The sequence below is a fragment of the Biomphalaria glabrata genome, chromosome 1, assembly GCF_947242115.1.
Source record: "Biomphalaria glabrata chromosome 1, xgBioGlab47.1, whole genome shotgun sequence".
NCBI lineage: Eukaryota > Metazoa > Mollusca > Gastropoda > Planorbidae > Biomphalaria > Biomphalaria glabrata.
Window position 1 is genome coordinate 44,651,405 of NC_074711.1, and position 17,423 is coordinate 44,668,827.

Consider the following 17,423-nt stretch of genomic DNA (forward strand, 5'->3'; position numbering starts at 1 on the left):
ATACGTTTATGCAGTGAAAAAAAAGCAAGAAAACGCTTTTGGCGTACAAGGGAACCTTATAGCGCTGCCCCAGTTGTTTTGTTTTTTACCGAAGGTTGAGAAATGCTGCTTTTTAAAATTCTCATATATATATAAATGTGTGTGTGTGTGTGTGTGTGTGTGCTGTACGCACGTTTATGCATAGGGTTAGGGTTTACTGGGCGTTAGGGTTAGGGTTTGGAAAAAAATCGCCCCCCCCCTCCAAAGTTCTGGATCCGCTAGTGATTCCTCATTAATATTCGGACTCTAAGAAAAGCCTTATTATTATATTATATTATATTATATTATATTATATTATATTATATTATATTATATTATATTATATTATATTATATTATATTATATTATATTATATTATATTATATTATATTATATTATATTATATTATATTATATCTAACTTTTTAAATAATTTTATTATATTAACACTAATGCAATTTAGGGGACTATATATGAATTTAATAATAATAATAATAATAATAATAATAATCTTTATTATCCGTAAGGAAATTTGTCTTACAATTTGTGCATTACACCAAACAAAAAACATTATAACTATAAGAAACCAAAGTGTACATTCACACCAGACTCACTCATAATTTACATGTGACAAAGTTTATACCAGATTGTCCTTATTTAATGATTTGATTGCCAGGGGAACAAAAGAGTGTTTGTGTCTGTTTGTCTTTGCTATCGGTGTCTTGTATCTCTTTTGTGATGGTAAAATCACAAAATCCTGACACAAAGGGTGATTCTTTATTTCGAGTATCTTGTTAGCTTTTTTATAGATGTTTGTCTCAAACAACTGCCCAAATGGGGTTTGTTTTTTGCCAATGATTTTGCCAGCAGCATTGAGGATTCTATAAAGTTTATTTTTATTTTTAATGCTCAGATTGCCATACCAGGCAGTGATATTGAAACTGAAAATATTGCAGATGTGAGCGTGGTAAAACATAGCCAAGGCCTTTTCGCTAACATTAAATGAGGATAGTTTTCTTAGTAGTCGTAATCTTTGCTGCCCTTTTTTGCTGATATAATCAGTATTTGCAGTAAAATTTAGTTTATTGTCTAGGATAGTACCAAGGTATTTAAAGGTTTGCACAATTTCAATAGTCTCACCAGATTAATAGATTAATATTCATTTTCTGTGGCTTGAATTTGAAAGGATTACTTTTCAATTAACTTAATATCAATATATTATTATTTCAGTGAAGAATCCACGAGTGTATATGTTGTTGTTTTTTAGCTAGACAAAGATAACTGAAATTATTCCAGTAAATTAACCGGAAAGGGGGTGGGTGTGAAACTAAATAGGTGACTAGTATTGCGTTAGTAGTCTATTGAGGGGTCGGGGTAGGTTAACCCCCACCACCACCGTGGCGTAGCTAGAGTGGGGGGAGGGGGTACAAATTCAAAAGTCCCCCACGAGCTCCCTCTTCTGGGGGGCCCTCAAATGAAAGTCCTATTTTTTTTTTACGTTACATATTAAATATTATTCACTTGGACGGGATAAATCTAGAATTTTAGATGCTGTTAAAGATGTCTTTGCTGCACAGAAAGCACGACGTGATGCGATGTGAACTGAGATTTACTTGTGTATTATCTCGCCAATAAACAACGGCATTATTCATTAAAATGACTCATTAATGATTATTTTTTGTTTATTTTACTTATATACTGTACCAACTGAAATTTAGATAAATATATTTATTAAGTACATTATCTCAAGCCATGATGTCGAATGTCAAAATGCAGGGGCCTTTAAAAAGGTCAAATGCCCCCCGTGCTTCCAAACCCCAAGCTACGCCACTGCCCCACCAATAAAAAACTAAAGCAAAACTGCAGTAAACTTGTTCCATGAATGTAGTCAAGAGTATTTTGGTGAGGATACCTGGGATGGTGAGGTTCTACCCCCTCCTTCCCAATAAATGTCACTGGATTCCATAAATAAAAGAAAACTTCGAAAATTCAAGTAACAGTCTCAGAAAAACTAAAACTACAGTCACCCAATTCCATGAGCGTAGTCCCGGAGGAGGGTCGGGGTTCAAATAAAACACCTAACATATTGAGCTATTTCCCTGCCAGTCCCTGGGCTCCATTAATGTAAAAAAGTAGTGAATAGGACATTTGATATTTGATCTGTACTTTTTTTTTAGATAGAAAATACATTTTTTTTTAAATATGGTAAAAACGCTTGCCGTTGGAGCTCCACCAGGACCTTTCTGGGGAGGTAATCTCGCTCACCTCAAACCCCCTAGCTGTCAAGGAAGGGGTATCTACTGTCATTCCACTAACACCATAACTTCTTCTAGGTTACAAAAGACTTCCCCCCAAAAAAAGGTCTGTGTGTGCACAGAGCAAAGAAAAAAAGGAACACATTTTATACCCCCCCCCCCGAAAAAACAAATCCTTGCTACACCCATGACATTTTTGTTATACCCTTTTTAGAGATAGGCGGTGTGGCATGATCTTTCTTACCCGTTTCGTATGTGTTGGACATTTTTTAGTTAAGGTTAACAAGAATGTGGAGGTATAGACAAGTCTTTGTGTGATCACGTGACATGTTTTCTGTGGATTACGTAAGCATATCCAGTTAATGTTTCTGCTTATATAGTTAAATTCATATTTTTTTGGGTATTTAAGGATTCGTCCCAAACAAACGACTTCTCCTATAAAACGGTGATCTGATTAACCGAATTCTACTATAGGCCTGTATGTTACATGTTTATTACATTTTGAATTAGTCTTACATGTATAGTTTACCTAAGATCAGTTTACTTATCTGGGCAGCATAGTATCCAATGACGCATCATTGCAAAGAGAAATAATTAACCGTCTGGCAATAGTCGCCTTCCATTAAAAGGTTTGCGGAAGTCATTCTGTCTGTCTACCAATAGTACATGTCTACCATGCAGTAGATCTCAAAACATGTCTGTATGGCTTTGAGATATAGTGCTAAAGAAATACCAAAAGCCATATAAAGCTCTAAACCACCTCTACAAAAGGCTCTCCATTATGGGTATAATTATAATATTTCTGTTACAGCTCTCTAATATATTTATTTAATAGAAACTCATTTCTGACCACTCGTCGAGGTGTCCCTCGGGTTCAGCTGAAGAACACAATAACTGAAGACGAACATAAACATTGTCTCTTGATCATATCACACACTGGTCATCTGTCCTCGTGCAAAGTCAAACACTTCCGGTCATTCGCTAATACATTCCCACTGACACATACAGTCAAATTTGATTATTATTGCTAAAAGTAAAAATCAATATTTTAGAATTTTGCACTCAAGAACAAATATGAAACATTAGAAGACACCAAAACAAAAAATGTCCAATTCTCTCAGCCCTTAAGGCTCTGGGTATGCCACCTAGGCATGTTATAGTCACACAGACCTAGGCATAGTCACACAGGTTTTGACATAGTCACACAGGCTTTGAAGCAGTTACTCAGGCTTTGACGTAGTCACACAGGCTTTGATGTAATCGCACAGGCCTTGACTTAATTACACAGGCTTTGATGTAATCGCACAGGCCTTGATTTAATTACTCAGGCTTTGACGTAGTCACACAGGCTTTGATGTAATCGCACAGGCCTTGACTTAATTACACAGGCTTTGATGTAATCGCACAGGCCTTGATTTAATTACTCAGGCTTTGACGTAGTCACACAGGCTTTGATGTAATCGCACAGGCCTTGACTTAATTACACAGGCTTTGATGTAATCGCACAGGCCTTGATTTAATTACTCAGGCTTTGACGTAGTCACACAGGCTTTGATGTAATCGCACAGGCCTTGACTTAATTACACAGGCTTTGATGTAATCGCACAGGCCTTGATTTAATTACTCAGGCTTTGACGTAGTCACACAGGCTTTGATGTAATCGCACAGGCCTTGACTTAATTACACAGGCTTTGATGTAATCGCACAGGCCTTGATTTAATTACTCAGGCTTTGACGTAGTCACACAGGCTTTGATGTAATCGCACAGGCCTTGACTTAATTACACAGGCTTTGATGTAATCGCACAGGCCTTGATTTAATTACTCAGGCTTTGACGTAGTCACACAGGCTTTGATGTAATCGCACAGGCCTTGACTTAATTACACAGGCTTTGATGTAATCGCACAGGCCTTGATTTAATTACTCAGGCTTTGACGTAGTCACACAGGCTTTGATGTAATCGCACAGGCCTTGACTTAATTACACAGGCTTTGATGTAATCGCACAGGCCTTGATTTAATTACTCAGGCTTTGACGTAGTCACACAGGCTTTGATGTAATCGCACAGGCCTTGACTTAATTACACAGGCTTTGATGTAATCGCACAGGCCTTGATTTAATTACTCAGGCTTTGACGTAGTCACACAGGCTTTGATGTAATCGCACAGGCCTTGACTTAATTACACAGGCTTTGATGTAATCGCACAGGCCTTGATTTAATTACTCAGGCTTTGACGTAGTCACACAGGCTTTGATGTAATCGCACAGGTCTTGATTTAATTACACAGGCTTTGATGTAATCGCACAGGCCTTGATTTAATTACACAGGCTTTGATGTAATCGCACAGGCCTTGACTTAATTACACAGGCTTTGATGTAATCGCACAGACCTTGATTTAATTACACAGGCTTTGATGTAATCGCACAGGCTTTGATGTAATCGCACAGGCCTTGACTTAATTACACAGGCTTTGATGTAATCGCACAGGCCTTGATTTAATTACACAGGCTTTGATGTAATCGCACAGGCCTTGATTTAATTACACAGGCTTTGATGTAATCGCACAGGCTTTGATGTAATCGCACAGGCCTTGACTTAATTACACAGGCTTTGATGTAATCGCACAGGCCTTGATTTAATTACACAGGCTTTGATGTAATCGCACAGGCTTTGATGTAATCGCACAGGCCTTGACTTAATTACACAGGCTTTGATGTAATCGCACAGGCCTTGATTTAATTACACAGGCTTTGATGTAATCGCACAGGCCTTGATTTAATTACACAGGCTTTGATGTAATCGCACAGGCTTTGATGTAATCGCACAGGCTTTGATGTAATCACACAGGCTTTGATGTAATCGCACAGGCTTTGATGTAATCGCACAGGCTTTGGTGTAATCGCACAGGCTTTGATGTAATCGCACAGGCTTTGATGTAATCACACAGGCTTTGATGTAATCACACAGGCTTTGATGTAATCACACAGGCTTTGACGTAATCACACAGGCTTTGATGTAATCGCACAGGCTTTGATGTAATCGCACAGGCTTTGATGTAATCGCACAGGATTTGATGTAATCACACAGGCTTTGATGTAATCACACAGGCTTTGACGTTGTCGCACAAGCTTTGATGAAGTCATTCCAACTAGGAAATAAAGACAATCTAATTTGAAGACAAAGTCTACACTCTACACTAAAGACACACAGACCTTGATCAAGTCATTCCAACTAGGAAATAAAGACAATCTAATTTGAAGACAAAGTCTACACTCTACACTAAAGACACACAGACCTTGATCAAGTCATTCCAACTAGGAAATAAAGACAATCTAATTTGAAGACAAAGTCTACACTCTACACTAAAGACACACAGACCTTGATGAAGTCATTCCAAATAGGAAATAAAGACAATCTAATTTGAAGACAAAGTCTACACTCTACACTAAAGACACACAGACCTTGATGAAGTCATTCCAAATAGGAAATAAAGACAATCTAATTTGAAGACAAAGTCTACACTCTACACTAAAGACACACAGACCTTGATCAAGTAACACATGCTTACAAGAAGCCATGCAGACCTTGAACAAGTAAAACATGCTTACAAGAAGCCATGCAGACCTTGAACAAGTAAAACATGCTTACAAGAAGCCATGCAGACCTTGAACAAGTAAAACATGCTTACAAGAAGCCATGCAGACCTTGAACAAGTAAAACATGCTTACAAGAAGCCATGTGGGCTTATATCTGTGATAAGCGTGACAGAATGTCTGCTACCACGCTTCAGGGATTTGCTGCAATTCTCATTGAAAGTAGAAGATGAATACATCCTTTGTGATATAAGTGATATAACACTATAACTATACTATATAACTATTGTATTGCCAGATTGAAACGCATTTGTATTTTTTTTTCTCTATTGTGCTTCACCTTCGAACGAGTGTCTTCTCACTCCCGGCAGCAAGCGAATGTGAGTGTAAAGTGGCTGTTGGTAACTGTACTGAAGTCTGAGGCTACTGGTATTGTGTTGGATTGTCCTGTGGCAACTATCTTTCGACGCAGTGGCCTGGGTGAGGCACTTTCCTCCGACGTGGGATACTGCACAGATAGGTTTCTTTCTTTGCCATCTAACCACAGGCTCTAGGCTTCAGTGGATCTCGTGTACAAGTGTAGACCCTATTAGTAGATTTTTTTTCCATATTGTATATAATTTAAAGATAATATAGTCAGGTATTGTAGATTGTATTTACCATGGAAACTAGGCTGACAATTACTGCCCAGTTTATAAGTGATGGTCGTTCTCTGGGGTACGAAGATGAAAGGTTAGAGAGGTATGTGGCTGAGCAGACTATGAAAAGCCAAGAAATAGGAGTATGAACGAGAAAAGTCTAGAATTCGGAGAGAGGAAAAATTGAAAGCAGAGGCGAAGGCAGAGGAGAAGGCAAGATTTGAACGCGAGAAGGAGCAGTTTGAATGTGAGGAGAAGGCCAAGCGTGAGGAGCACGAGAGGTGGAAAGAAAGAGATGCCAGGGAGACATTCAAGAGGAAGGAGGAGATGGAACTGGAAAGAATGAAAGAAAAGTCAGCAACAGCTGCTGGTGGGGCGGCAACACAGGCAGAGGTGCTGCCTAGAAATGTTCTTGATAAGAGCTTCCAGGGTATGAAGGAAGACGATGACCTGATGGCATATTTAACACACTTTGAGGCAGTCGCGACAAGATGCAAGATCGATAGAAAGGAAGGGCCATTGCTCTTGTCCTATAAACTAACAACATTTCTAAGGAACTGTATGCTGCGGGGCAGTCTGTTCTTGAATGATAATTATGAGGAAGTGAGGGCTGTATTACTCCGGCATGCGGAAATAAATGCGGAAACCTGCCGCAAGAGGTTCCACCGGGTAAAACCACGCCAGAACGATTTTAGAGGTTTTGTCCCCGAGCTGCGAAATGCGTTGGACAATTGGCTGAAGACTGTGGAAGAAGTGAAAGAGTTGCTGGTAAAAGATAAGATACTTGAGAATCTATCTGGAGAGGTGTACAAGCAACTGATAAGTAAGAAAGGCACAGTTGATGATATGATTGATGTTATTGAAGTTTTAAGGTCGCTATTGTGGGTGTGTCGCTTACTAAAGAAGACAGTGTGTATGTTGCGGCTGTGTGTGAGGAGCCTGGGAGGAATCCAGTCGCTGAAAGAAACCTGGTTATTTGCTTTAATTGCAATAGGAGTGGCCACAGATAGGCAGAATGTCCTCAGCGTTCTTCCGTGATAAATTCTGTTCCGGATGTTGATGATAGACCTAGGACATTATCTGCGACGTTCGCTAATCCGCAAAGACCCAGTAGAAATGTTTCAATAGGGCGTTATCAGAGAGAGTTTGATGGTAGTGATCCTAGAATCCGTGGTAACAGTTTTGTGAGACAAAGTTATGTTACAAGGGAGCGTCCTACTAATTACAGGAGCAGTAGAACTGGGAGCAATGGGGCGTATCAAAATAGAACCAGTTTCACCAATAGAGATCAAGGTCCACCAGTAAGGTATAGATGACTGAGTGGTCATCGGAATGTTCAAAATTGTGAAAATTTTTCTTTAGGGAAAGGAGATGAATATTTCTCCCCATGTAAGAAAGAAACTTTTAGAAGTTCATTAGTTGGTGAGAAAGACATGATTCCTGGTACTTATAAATTGAAGCTTGTCCATGGGACAGTCAGGGATTACCCATTGGCGTGAGTAACTATTGAGTCGGATTACATTGTTGGGAAATATGTGGTTGCTTGTTTTAAAGATCCTGTTGCAGATTTAATTCATGGGAATGTTGATATTAATGTGAGTCACTAGCGGATCCAGAACTTTGGAGTGGGGGGGGGTGCGATTTTTTTCCAAACCCTAACCCTAACGCCGAGAAAACCCTAACCCTATGCATAAACGCGCGTACAACATATATATATATATATATATATATATATATATATATATATACATATATATATATATGAGAATAAAAAAGAGCAGTGTTTCTCAACCTTCAGCGAAAAAATACAAAAGTCATGTTGAGGCCTTGAGGCGCTGTAAGATTTCCCCAGTGGGGTTCGGGGCTAAGCCCCGACGCAAAAAGCGTTTTCTTGCATTTTTCACTGCAGAAACGCATCCTTCTGACATCTACAGCTCATTATTTATCAGTGGGGTTCAGGGCGAAGCCCCGACGCAAAAAGCGTTTTCTTGCATTCTTCACTGAAGAAACGCATTCTCCTGACATTTATAGCTCATTATTTATCAGTGGGGTTCGGGGATAAGCCCCGACGCAAAAAGCGTTTTCTTGCATTTTTCACTGCAGAAACGCATCCTTCTGACATCTACAGCTCATTATTTATTGATGGGGTTTGGGGCAAAGCCCCGACGCAAAAAGCGTTTTCTTGCATTCTTCACAGCAGAAACGCATTCTCCTAACATTTATAGCTTTATATTCATCAGTGGGGTTTGGGTCGAAGCCCAATCACGAAAAACGTTTTCTTCACTGAACAAACGCATTCCCTTGACCTAAAGCTCATTATTCATCCTATTATAAAGGACCTTTTGAATAATGTTGAAAAATATTCTAATATAAATTTTTACGCTCTCAATACATTGCAAATAAAACCGATTTGTTCCTTGAAAAGATAGGATACCCCACATATTTAGATTAAGGCTTTGAGGATCGCCGCCGAAAAAAAATTATTCGATAAATAATATTCAATAAAATTGTAAAGTCCCAAATTTATTTAACTAGAAAAATATCAGATTGAGTAAAGGTTTGAAAAAGCCGACTAGGAAAAAAATTATTTGGGTTTAGAACTCATCTCAATCGTGACTCTTATACTGAAAAATTTCGTTTGAATTAAAACTTTTCCAAAGCAAAGTCTTACTTAAAATAATTAGGATAAATTCATATGAAATTACATAAACTCTGTCTGGAAAGGGGAGAGGGCGATAGAGTGAAAATGATTAATCCTCACTCCTTTTTATAATTTCTGCTAATGATTGCATTTGGCATTAAAGAATAGGGTTGGGGCGACTCGATATAAGAATTTAATTTTATAGCATGTATAAATTATATTAGTGACAGATTTTTTTTAATTTTGTAATTTCTTAACTATAATACAAAAAGAAAAAGTATTCGTTTGTCCCATGTGGGGAAGGTGATTGCATGTATCGCCCCTCCCACCTGGAACAACCTTTTTTCATTTTATATTTACTAATGATAAAATTTGAGATTAGAGTGTGGTGCGACATAATATACAATGGGTTCACGTAGTTTATATTATATACATATTCAACTAATTTTGTTCACATACAATGATTTCTCCATAAAAATAGGACCGCCCCCCCCACTCAGAGGGCTAGAGTGGGGAGGGCAGCACATGCAATCGCCCCCCCCCCAACCCCACCGAATCGGCAAAAATACCTGAAGGAGAGCGACATAATATAAAATTTATATATTAATTCAACTAATTTTGTTCACAAACTATGATTTCTCCGAAAAGTAGGACCCAAAGGTTTTAGGTGGGAAGGGCAGTAAAGGTATTCGATCCCCACCCATCGGCCAAGAGGGGAACGACATAATATAAAGATCGGTTAAAATACCAATAACAAGTTTTAATCATATAGATTTTTAATTGATTCTGTTAGCAAGGTGTGATTTCTACATATAAATTGGACCGCCCCCCCCACTCGAAAGTTTAAGGGGGGGGGGGGACGGAATTGATGCCATCGCCCCCTCCCGACCCCACCATGTCGACCAACATACTAGAGGGGGGGGTGAAATGATCTAAAAATAGGTTTAAATATAAATAATTAGTATATATTATTAAAATAAGTAATAAATTCGTTTACAAATTGTGTGAATTCTATACTAAAATTCGTTTTGGGGGGGGGGGGTCGGCCGAGTGGGAGGGGGGCGATCGCCCCTACCGCCCAACCCCCCTGAATCCACCAGTGATGTGAGTCGGTAGTTTGATTGCGCAGCAGTAACTAGGACAACGAAAGATAGAGAGAATGATAGTGGCGCTGTAAGTGAGTGTGGAATATTGGAAGATTGCCGTGATGTTTTAGGTACGAGTGATGATTTTTTATGTGAACGATTGAGTGATCCGTCTTTGAAAGATCTATGGGAGCGACATGTGGACAGTTGAGTGATCCGTCTTTGAAAGATCTATGGGAGCGACATGTGGACAATTGTGTAGATAATAAAAAGAATGGAAGTGTGGAATATAAAGTGTTTGATAGACTATTGTACAGAGTGTTTAGGGGAAAGTTTGGTGAGAAGAAAGACAGTTAGTTGTACCTTCAGCAAAGAGAGAAATTGTGTTGAAAACTGTTCATGAGAGTATGTTAGAGGGGCATTTATCATTAAGAAAGACTAAAAGTAAAATCTACAATGTTTTTTCTGGCAAGATTTAGATAGAGACATAAAAGAGTTTGTGAGGTCGTGTGATGTTTGTCAGAAAGCTAGGATGCCACGTCGTTGTGACAGAGTGGAGCTTGGCCAAATGAATGTTGTTACCACTCCGTTTTATAAAGTTGCAACAGATATTATTGGCCCATTGGAGTTAACTGACAATAAGAATAGGTATATTTTGACAGTGGTAGATGTCGCTACCAGATGGCCAGAAGCGATACCTCTGAGGAATATTAACGCAGAAACAGTTATCGAGGCGCTAACTACTATTTTTTGTAGAATATGGCTACCTATAGAAATATTAAGTGATTAAGGCCACCAGTTTACTTCCGCATTGTACAAACAGGTGTGCGAGTGTTTCTCAGTTAAACCCGTGCACGCCACTATATACCACCCCTGCTCTAATGGTATGGTAGAAAGGCTCAATTCTACTTTAAAATCCTTTTTAAGGAAAATATGTCAGGATAGCCCTCATGATTGGGACCGGAAAGTTAGTGCAGCATTGTTCGCCTACCGAGAGGTACCTAATGAGACAACGGGGTTGTCGCCATTTGAGCTTGTCTATGGGAGACAAATGAGAGGCCCACTGGCTATTTTGAAGCAATTATTTGTAAATGCTGAAGAAAAAACTGAATATAAGAATGTGTTCACTTATTTAGTGGACTTTAAAAAAAGATTATCAGAGGGGACTACTATTGCTAAATCTAACAGCGATGCTAGCAAAAAGAAGTACAAGATGCAATATGACAAATATTCGTCTAGACGAGACATTAATGAGGGTGACTGTGTTTTAGTCCTCAAGCCACATAGAGACAATAAGCTGTCCGTGTTTTGGCAAGGCCCGTATAAGGTTGTGAATAAAATATCAAAGTTCAATGACGTGGTTGAGAAAGAAAATAAGATAAAGGTATATCACATAAACAGACTCATGAAATATCACTGTAGGGTAAAGGAAGTAAGCTAGATAAAGATAAAAATGAACTTTTATCAGCTAACATGGTATCAGTTGTGGGGGGAGAAGAAGTTGATGAGCAGGATGGGGTGAAGGAAGATGTAATGACGAAAATCCATGAGAGTAGACTGGAGCTGTGAGTGTGTGGAGGCATTGAAGAGAGTGCAGGCCTGTCAGTGTAAGTATCCTAGTCTTCGTTTGCCTGATCCTTCTCTATCCTTCTATCTCCAGACTGATGCCTCAGACAAAGGGAATCTCTGGCATTCTAGGCCACTGTGTGATTGGTATGTTGCATCCTATACAATTTGTGAGCCGTAAGTTGTTGCCTCGGGAGCAGAAGTATTCTATCATTGAACGGGAAGGATTTGCATTTGTATATTCGATAAAAAAAATGGACAGGTATCTGGCCGGGAAAAAACTTTCATCTCCAGACTGAGCACAAGGCTCTATCTTACCTTAGGAGCACTAACTTTACCAATGCACGTATTACAAGATGGGCGCTAGTGTTGCAGGATTATTCCTTTGATGTTGTTCATGTCAAAGGGGAGGACAATCTGCTTGCTGATCTGTGCTCAAGATTACTATAGACTTTCAAATGTGCAGCTACATAAGCCACATACTTATGTATTTTTTTATATATATGTTTTATGCATTTCAATTTTGCAATGCGTACATTATTTTTATGAAAATAGTTGCATTTTATGTTAGATGATATTATGTTGCATTTAGTATTATTGACATTAATTTGTTGGTTATTCCTTTTAAATATGATTGGTTGGTAGATTGTGATTTTGTGAAAGGTTCATCATTGGCCTCCTTCAGTCGTAGAACGACTATGGTTCATCTCGCACACTTCCTCTTGTGGCTCTGGAGCCCTATTTTGGAGAGACACTCCCGTCCACAAATATCGCAGGTTAAGGTGGCTTTTGCTTTGGTGATAGAGGAGCTGGCCATTTTTCGCATTGTCTGTTTTTCTTCCAGGGCTGAGGCCCGTGTTCTTTCGCTATCCATAGCTTTCTTGGTCACTGTCTCTCTCCATCTGGTGCGGTCTAGAGCTATGTCTTCCCAATGTTCCGCAAGGTTGTTAACGCCGGAAGTGGTAATAGTCTTAAGCCCATCATTACCTATAAAATGCTTCCAATGGCATTCGTCTCAAACAGCCTCTGACAACCAGTCCAACTCCTGGCCTTCACGAGTGGTTCAGATACTGAGCCTGGCGGAACCGTTACCACAGACAGACAGGAGAAGGGGCAAAGGCGAGAAACTGGCGCCTAAACCAGAAAGGTTCATAGTGTAATGTTAATGTTTTGGTCTAAGGTGTCATTGGTCATTTTTCTTCAAAGTTGTTCTATTTGGAGGAGTGTTGTCTTTTTCAATGCATGTCTCTGGTAGCGAAATGTCCTTGCTTTGTAGTTGCCTTGATGTCTATATTACTTTTCTTTCAGTTTGAGATTCGGAAACAGGTCCATACTTCGTAAGAACCAGTTTGGGGAAGAGGGGGAATGTCGGTGCGTAGGTTATGATCAGGACCGGTCCTACAGGTTGCGGGGCCCTATGCGAAACGGATTGCGCGGGGCCTAATTTGGGTTGTGATAAGGATAATAAGTGAAAATTAAGATTTTGTATTAAAAAATAAAGTCGTCTTTGCATTATATTTATACTTTGCAAAGTACAAAATCACTGTCAAATTAACTTTACATTTAGGCTACTTTATAGTAGATATTAGGTTTTCCAAAAAAAAAAAAAAAAAAGCCGATAAACATTCAGATCTGCCTTTTAGATATCGACTAGCAAAATATAGTTGTTGTTTTTTCTCAGAAGTCGATATAGATTTAGATATAGCTTTCGATCTATATTTGGATGCCAGTTACTATTAAAGTAAATTAAGTATTTGAACTTCTTGATTTGGTTACAATTCGGCTTATTTTTATAATTTTATTAAATGAAAGCTGACAAGGCCGTTTTTTTTTAATCGCGAGTAGGATTAGCGTTGTCCATATTGAATGACACCCCGAAATAACAATTTTGTCATTTTTAAGGAGATTCATGACTTTTTCTTATATTTTATAATTTTAGAAGAATTCCAAGAGCGCTTTAGTAAGTTAAAATGGTTTAATTTAATGATTTACACCTAGAATTCGTATCGCGCGGGGCCTATGAAAGAGCGGGGCCCACTGCAGCCGTATAGGTTGCAGTGGCCTAAGACCGGCCCTGATTATGATATTCTAGCACAAATGCACAATTTTTTTACCGCACCTTTTTTTGTTGCCTTGCTTTTAAGCTTATGGAGTTGTTTTGTTATTATGTTGATGTAACGCAGTGTTTCTCAAACTGTGTGCCGCGGCACACTAGTGTGCCGCCGAAGATTTGCAGGTGTGCCGCGGGAGTTTTCAGAACGCCACACGTGCAGGCGTTACACAGGTCTGCCTACTATTAAATTTTTATTTTATGTTGCGATGACATCTCCACTTGCAATGACCAGTAGTAGTAGTGGATCGGTCCATTATGACGGAAAGGGCTGTTATTTATTCAGGTTATGGAATTTTTTAACTATACATATATTATTATAATGACTCAAATGTAGGCCGCCTTAGCAGACGCACATCAGTTCTTGAATTGGTAACGATAATAACGATAACAAGTTATCACTAAGCCTTATTCATTGTTATCCATGGAGAAATACGTTAGCAAGAAAGAAACTGCGAAAACGTTAAATGAAAAGCAAGGAACCAAACGAAGGTACAAAGAAGATTACATCGGATATGGTTTCATATCTTCGGGACCTGAAGATGTTCCATTGCATTTCTGTCTGATCTGCAATGCAACTCTGTGGAATGAGGCGCTTGTTCCAAGCAAATTGAAGAGACACTTGGAAACAAAATATCCAGCTATAAAAGCGTAACCGAAAAAATACGTTGAAAACATCAGGGCTCAACAAAGTAAACAAGCTAAGAAACTTACAAAGTACCTAAAGCTGCCAGAAAAGGGATTGATTGCAAGTTATAAGGTTTCTCAGTTATAAACAAAAACGCAAGAAAGCACACACAGAGGCTGAATCAATCATTGCACCAGCTTTAGCAATAGTTGAAAAAGCCATCTGGAGGAGGGGGGTTTAAACTCAAAACTCCCTTTGGCTACGCTCATAGCATTTTGAGTGCGCAATTTGCTTTTTTTTTTTAAATTTGAAGAGGTAGTTTTCAGCTTCAAACCCCGATGGCAGGGGGTTTTAAACTCAAAACCCCTTTGGCTACACTCATAGATTTTATAGTGTGTAATTTGCTTTTTTTAAATATTGAATAGGTACTTTTTAGCTTTAAACCCCAACTGGAGGGGGGGGGGAATTAAACTCAAAACCCCTTTGGCTACGCTCATAGAATTTTGAGTGTGTAATTTGCTTTTTTTTATATTGAAGAGGGGGTTTATCGTAAATTTTGGAGGGGGGGTTTTAAAATTAAAATTTTCCTTAACTGTGCTGTTGGAATTTGGGGATTGTTGTTTGCATTCTTTTGTTTTGTTTTATAGAAGAGGGGGAGTTCACTGCAAAAACCTCTGGTAGGGGGTTTAAAATTCAAAACCCCATGTAGGGGGTTTTAAACTCAAAGCCCCTGGTAGGGGGTTTTAAACTCAAAACCCCCTGGTAGAGGGATTTGTATCTCAAAACCCCCTGATAGGGTTTTTTTAATTCTCAAAACCCCCTGGTAGACGATTTTTAACTCAAAACCCCCTCGGCTGTGCTGTGGTAAGTGATGATTTATTATTAAAATCTAACCTAAAATAAACAAAATGAAAGCAAAAATCGATCACTTAATTCCGTTCCCCCCCCCCCCTTGCCGGAGGGATTTCATTTCGGAGGGAGGGGGTTTGGGGTTCAAACCCCCCCCCCCCACCTGGCTACGCCCATGATACTGCCTATTAGAAGAGATGTTGAAGTGGTGTTAATTTTACAAAATGTTGATTCTATACTTTTTGATTAATTTCTTCAGCTATAAGAGTGGGTTTTTTTTTATTGCTAAAAGAACTCCTCCATGATTATCTGTCCTAAATATTTCCTAATTACTATTGAACATTTCTGTAGGCTATTATAAATTTCAGGATGTAGCCAAATTTCTGTTCCTGCAATTATGTCTGGTTTCTCACATTCTAATAAGATTTGCTGATTTGTTCCTAATGCGTGAGTGGATAGCCTGTAAAATGGCAGTCTTTTTTTTCCCCAAGACTATTATCTTCTCTAATAGCCTACTGTACTAAATCTCTTATAAATAAACTAGTCGACCGGCGGCGTAGCATTCAACGCTTTTTGCAGGGCCGGCCTTAGGTGACCGCAGTGGGCTCCGCACTTATGTGACCGCAATGGAACCCGCACTTTCAAGGACCCGCGCTAATTCTAGGTGTATAAATTATTAAATTAAACCATTGTATAACTTATAACAGATTTCCCGCGGCCTCCTGTCAATTTACAAGGAGCTCCTGGAAATCTGAAATTGCAAAATATACGAAAAAGTTCTGGAAATATCCGGAAATGATTAAAATCTTTAGAAAACTCATACGAATCTCCTGAAATATATAGACAAAAATTGTCATTTTGGGGTGTCAATCAAATAGGAAAATGCCAATCCTACGCGCGATAAAAAAAAAACGGCCTTAACCCGTAATTTTGGAATCTGGTGAAAGCAGCTTCTCGCGCCTAAAACTAATGAAGAATTACTTAAGTTCAACAATTCTCGTAGATAGATTGAAACATTTGGTAATTCTTGCTAATGAACGTGATCTATGTAGGAAATAGAATTTTTATGAAATACTGTATGACTTCGCTACACGCAAGGCTCGTAAATTTCGTGGGATAACTCTATCCGCAGAAATAAAAGAGTGATCTTTCCTTTACTTCTTCTTCTCGTCCGTACTCTTGAGCGAAGAAGAGAATTATATATATAGATATAAATTAAGATAAATTAATTGCCAATTTAAAATTTAAAAAAAAATACCTTTGCTTGACGTACACATTCCAAAGTTGTTAAACTAGAGTTCCAATCACACATCAATGCCATCTTGAAGCCTGACTGAAATGGGCTGGTGTCCGGTTCTGGCGCAATAATTCTTAATGATCTAATTATTTAGGCTGTTAGGTATCTCTAGTTTGTCAATTGTGAGTAAGCCACGTGACAGGGTAGCCTACACAATGACAGTCTTTTATTTTTCCCCAAGAATATTATCTTCTCTAATAGCCTACTGTCTGTACTAATTGTGTCTCTTAATGACTATTTAAATGGTTAGTTTTATTAGCTCTAGTAGTTCGATACCATAGAGCTGTGTGCAGCATTTGAACAAACAATGTCAGGATATGTTGGTTCATATCTTCACCTGGTCTACTTGACTTATTACGGGTGTAATATTTTTTCCAGAGGTGATTTAAAAAATAAAATAAAACATGGCTAATCTTTTATCTTATAGATTACAGAAAAAAAAAGATTATTCCCTAAGACTTCTATTAGTAAGTTTGATTTGCATGTAAGAAGGTAATATAAGTAACCCATTATAAATTTCTACGTTTGTTCTTTGTTTAGTTTAGTTTTCAAAATACATGTACAGTTTCTCTATGACTTATCCTCTACTTTGTTCATCTTCTGAGTCTGGCTATATTTTTAACCATAAACATATGTTTGTGGTTCTATGTCTATCATTTTAACCCGAAAACCTTCTTTGTATAAATTTCATATTAACCGATATTTTAAATATTTTATTCCTTTTGCTATTGATTGAATTATTT

General features: G+C 38.4%; 1 protein-coding gene across 1 annotated transcript in view; it reads left to right on the top strand.

The window, feature by feature from the left end:
* The first annotated feature begins 509 nt into the window (after positions 1-509).
* Positions 510-17,423, top strand: part of LOC106072715 (dynactin subunit 1-like) — a 51,684-nt gene continuing 34,770 nt past the window's right edge. Inside the window, exon 1 of the mRNA XM_056038624.1 lies at positions 510-539. The gene's annotated coding sequence lies outside the window, so the exon portion shown is untranslated. The remainder of the gene's footprint in view (positions 540-17,423) is intronic.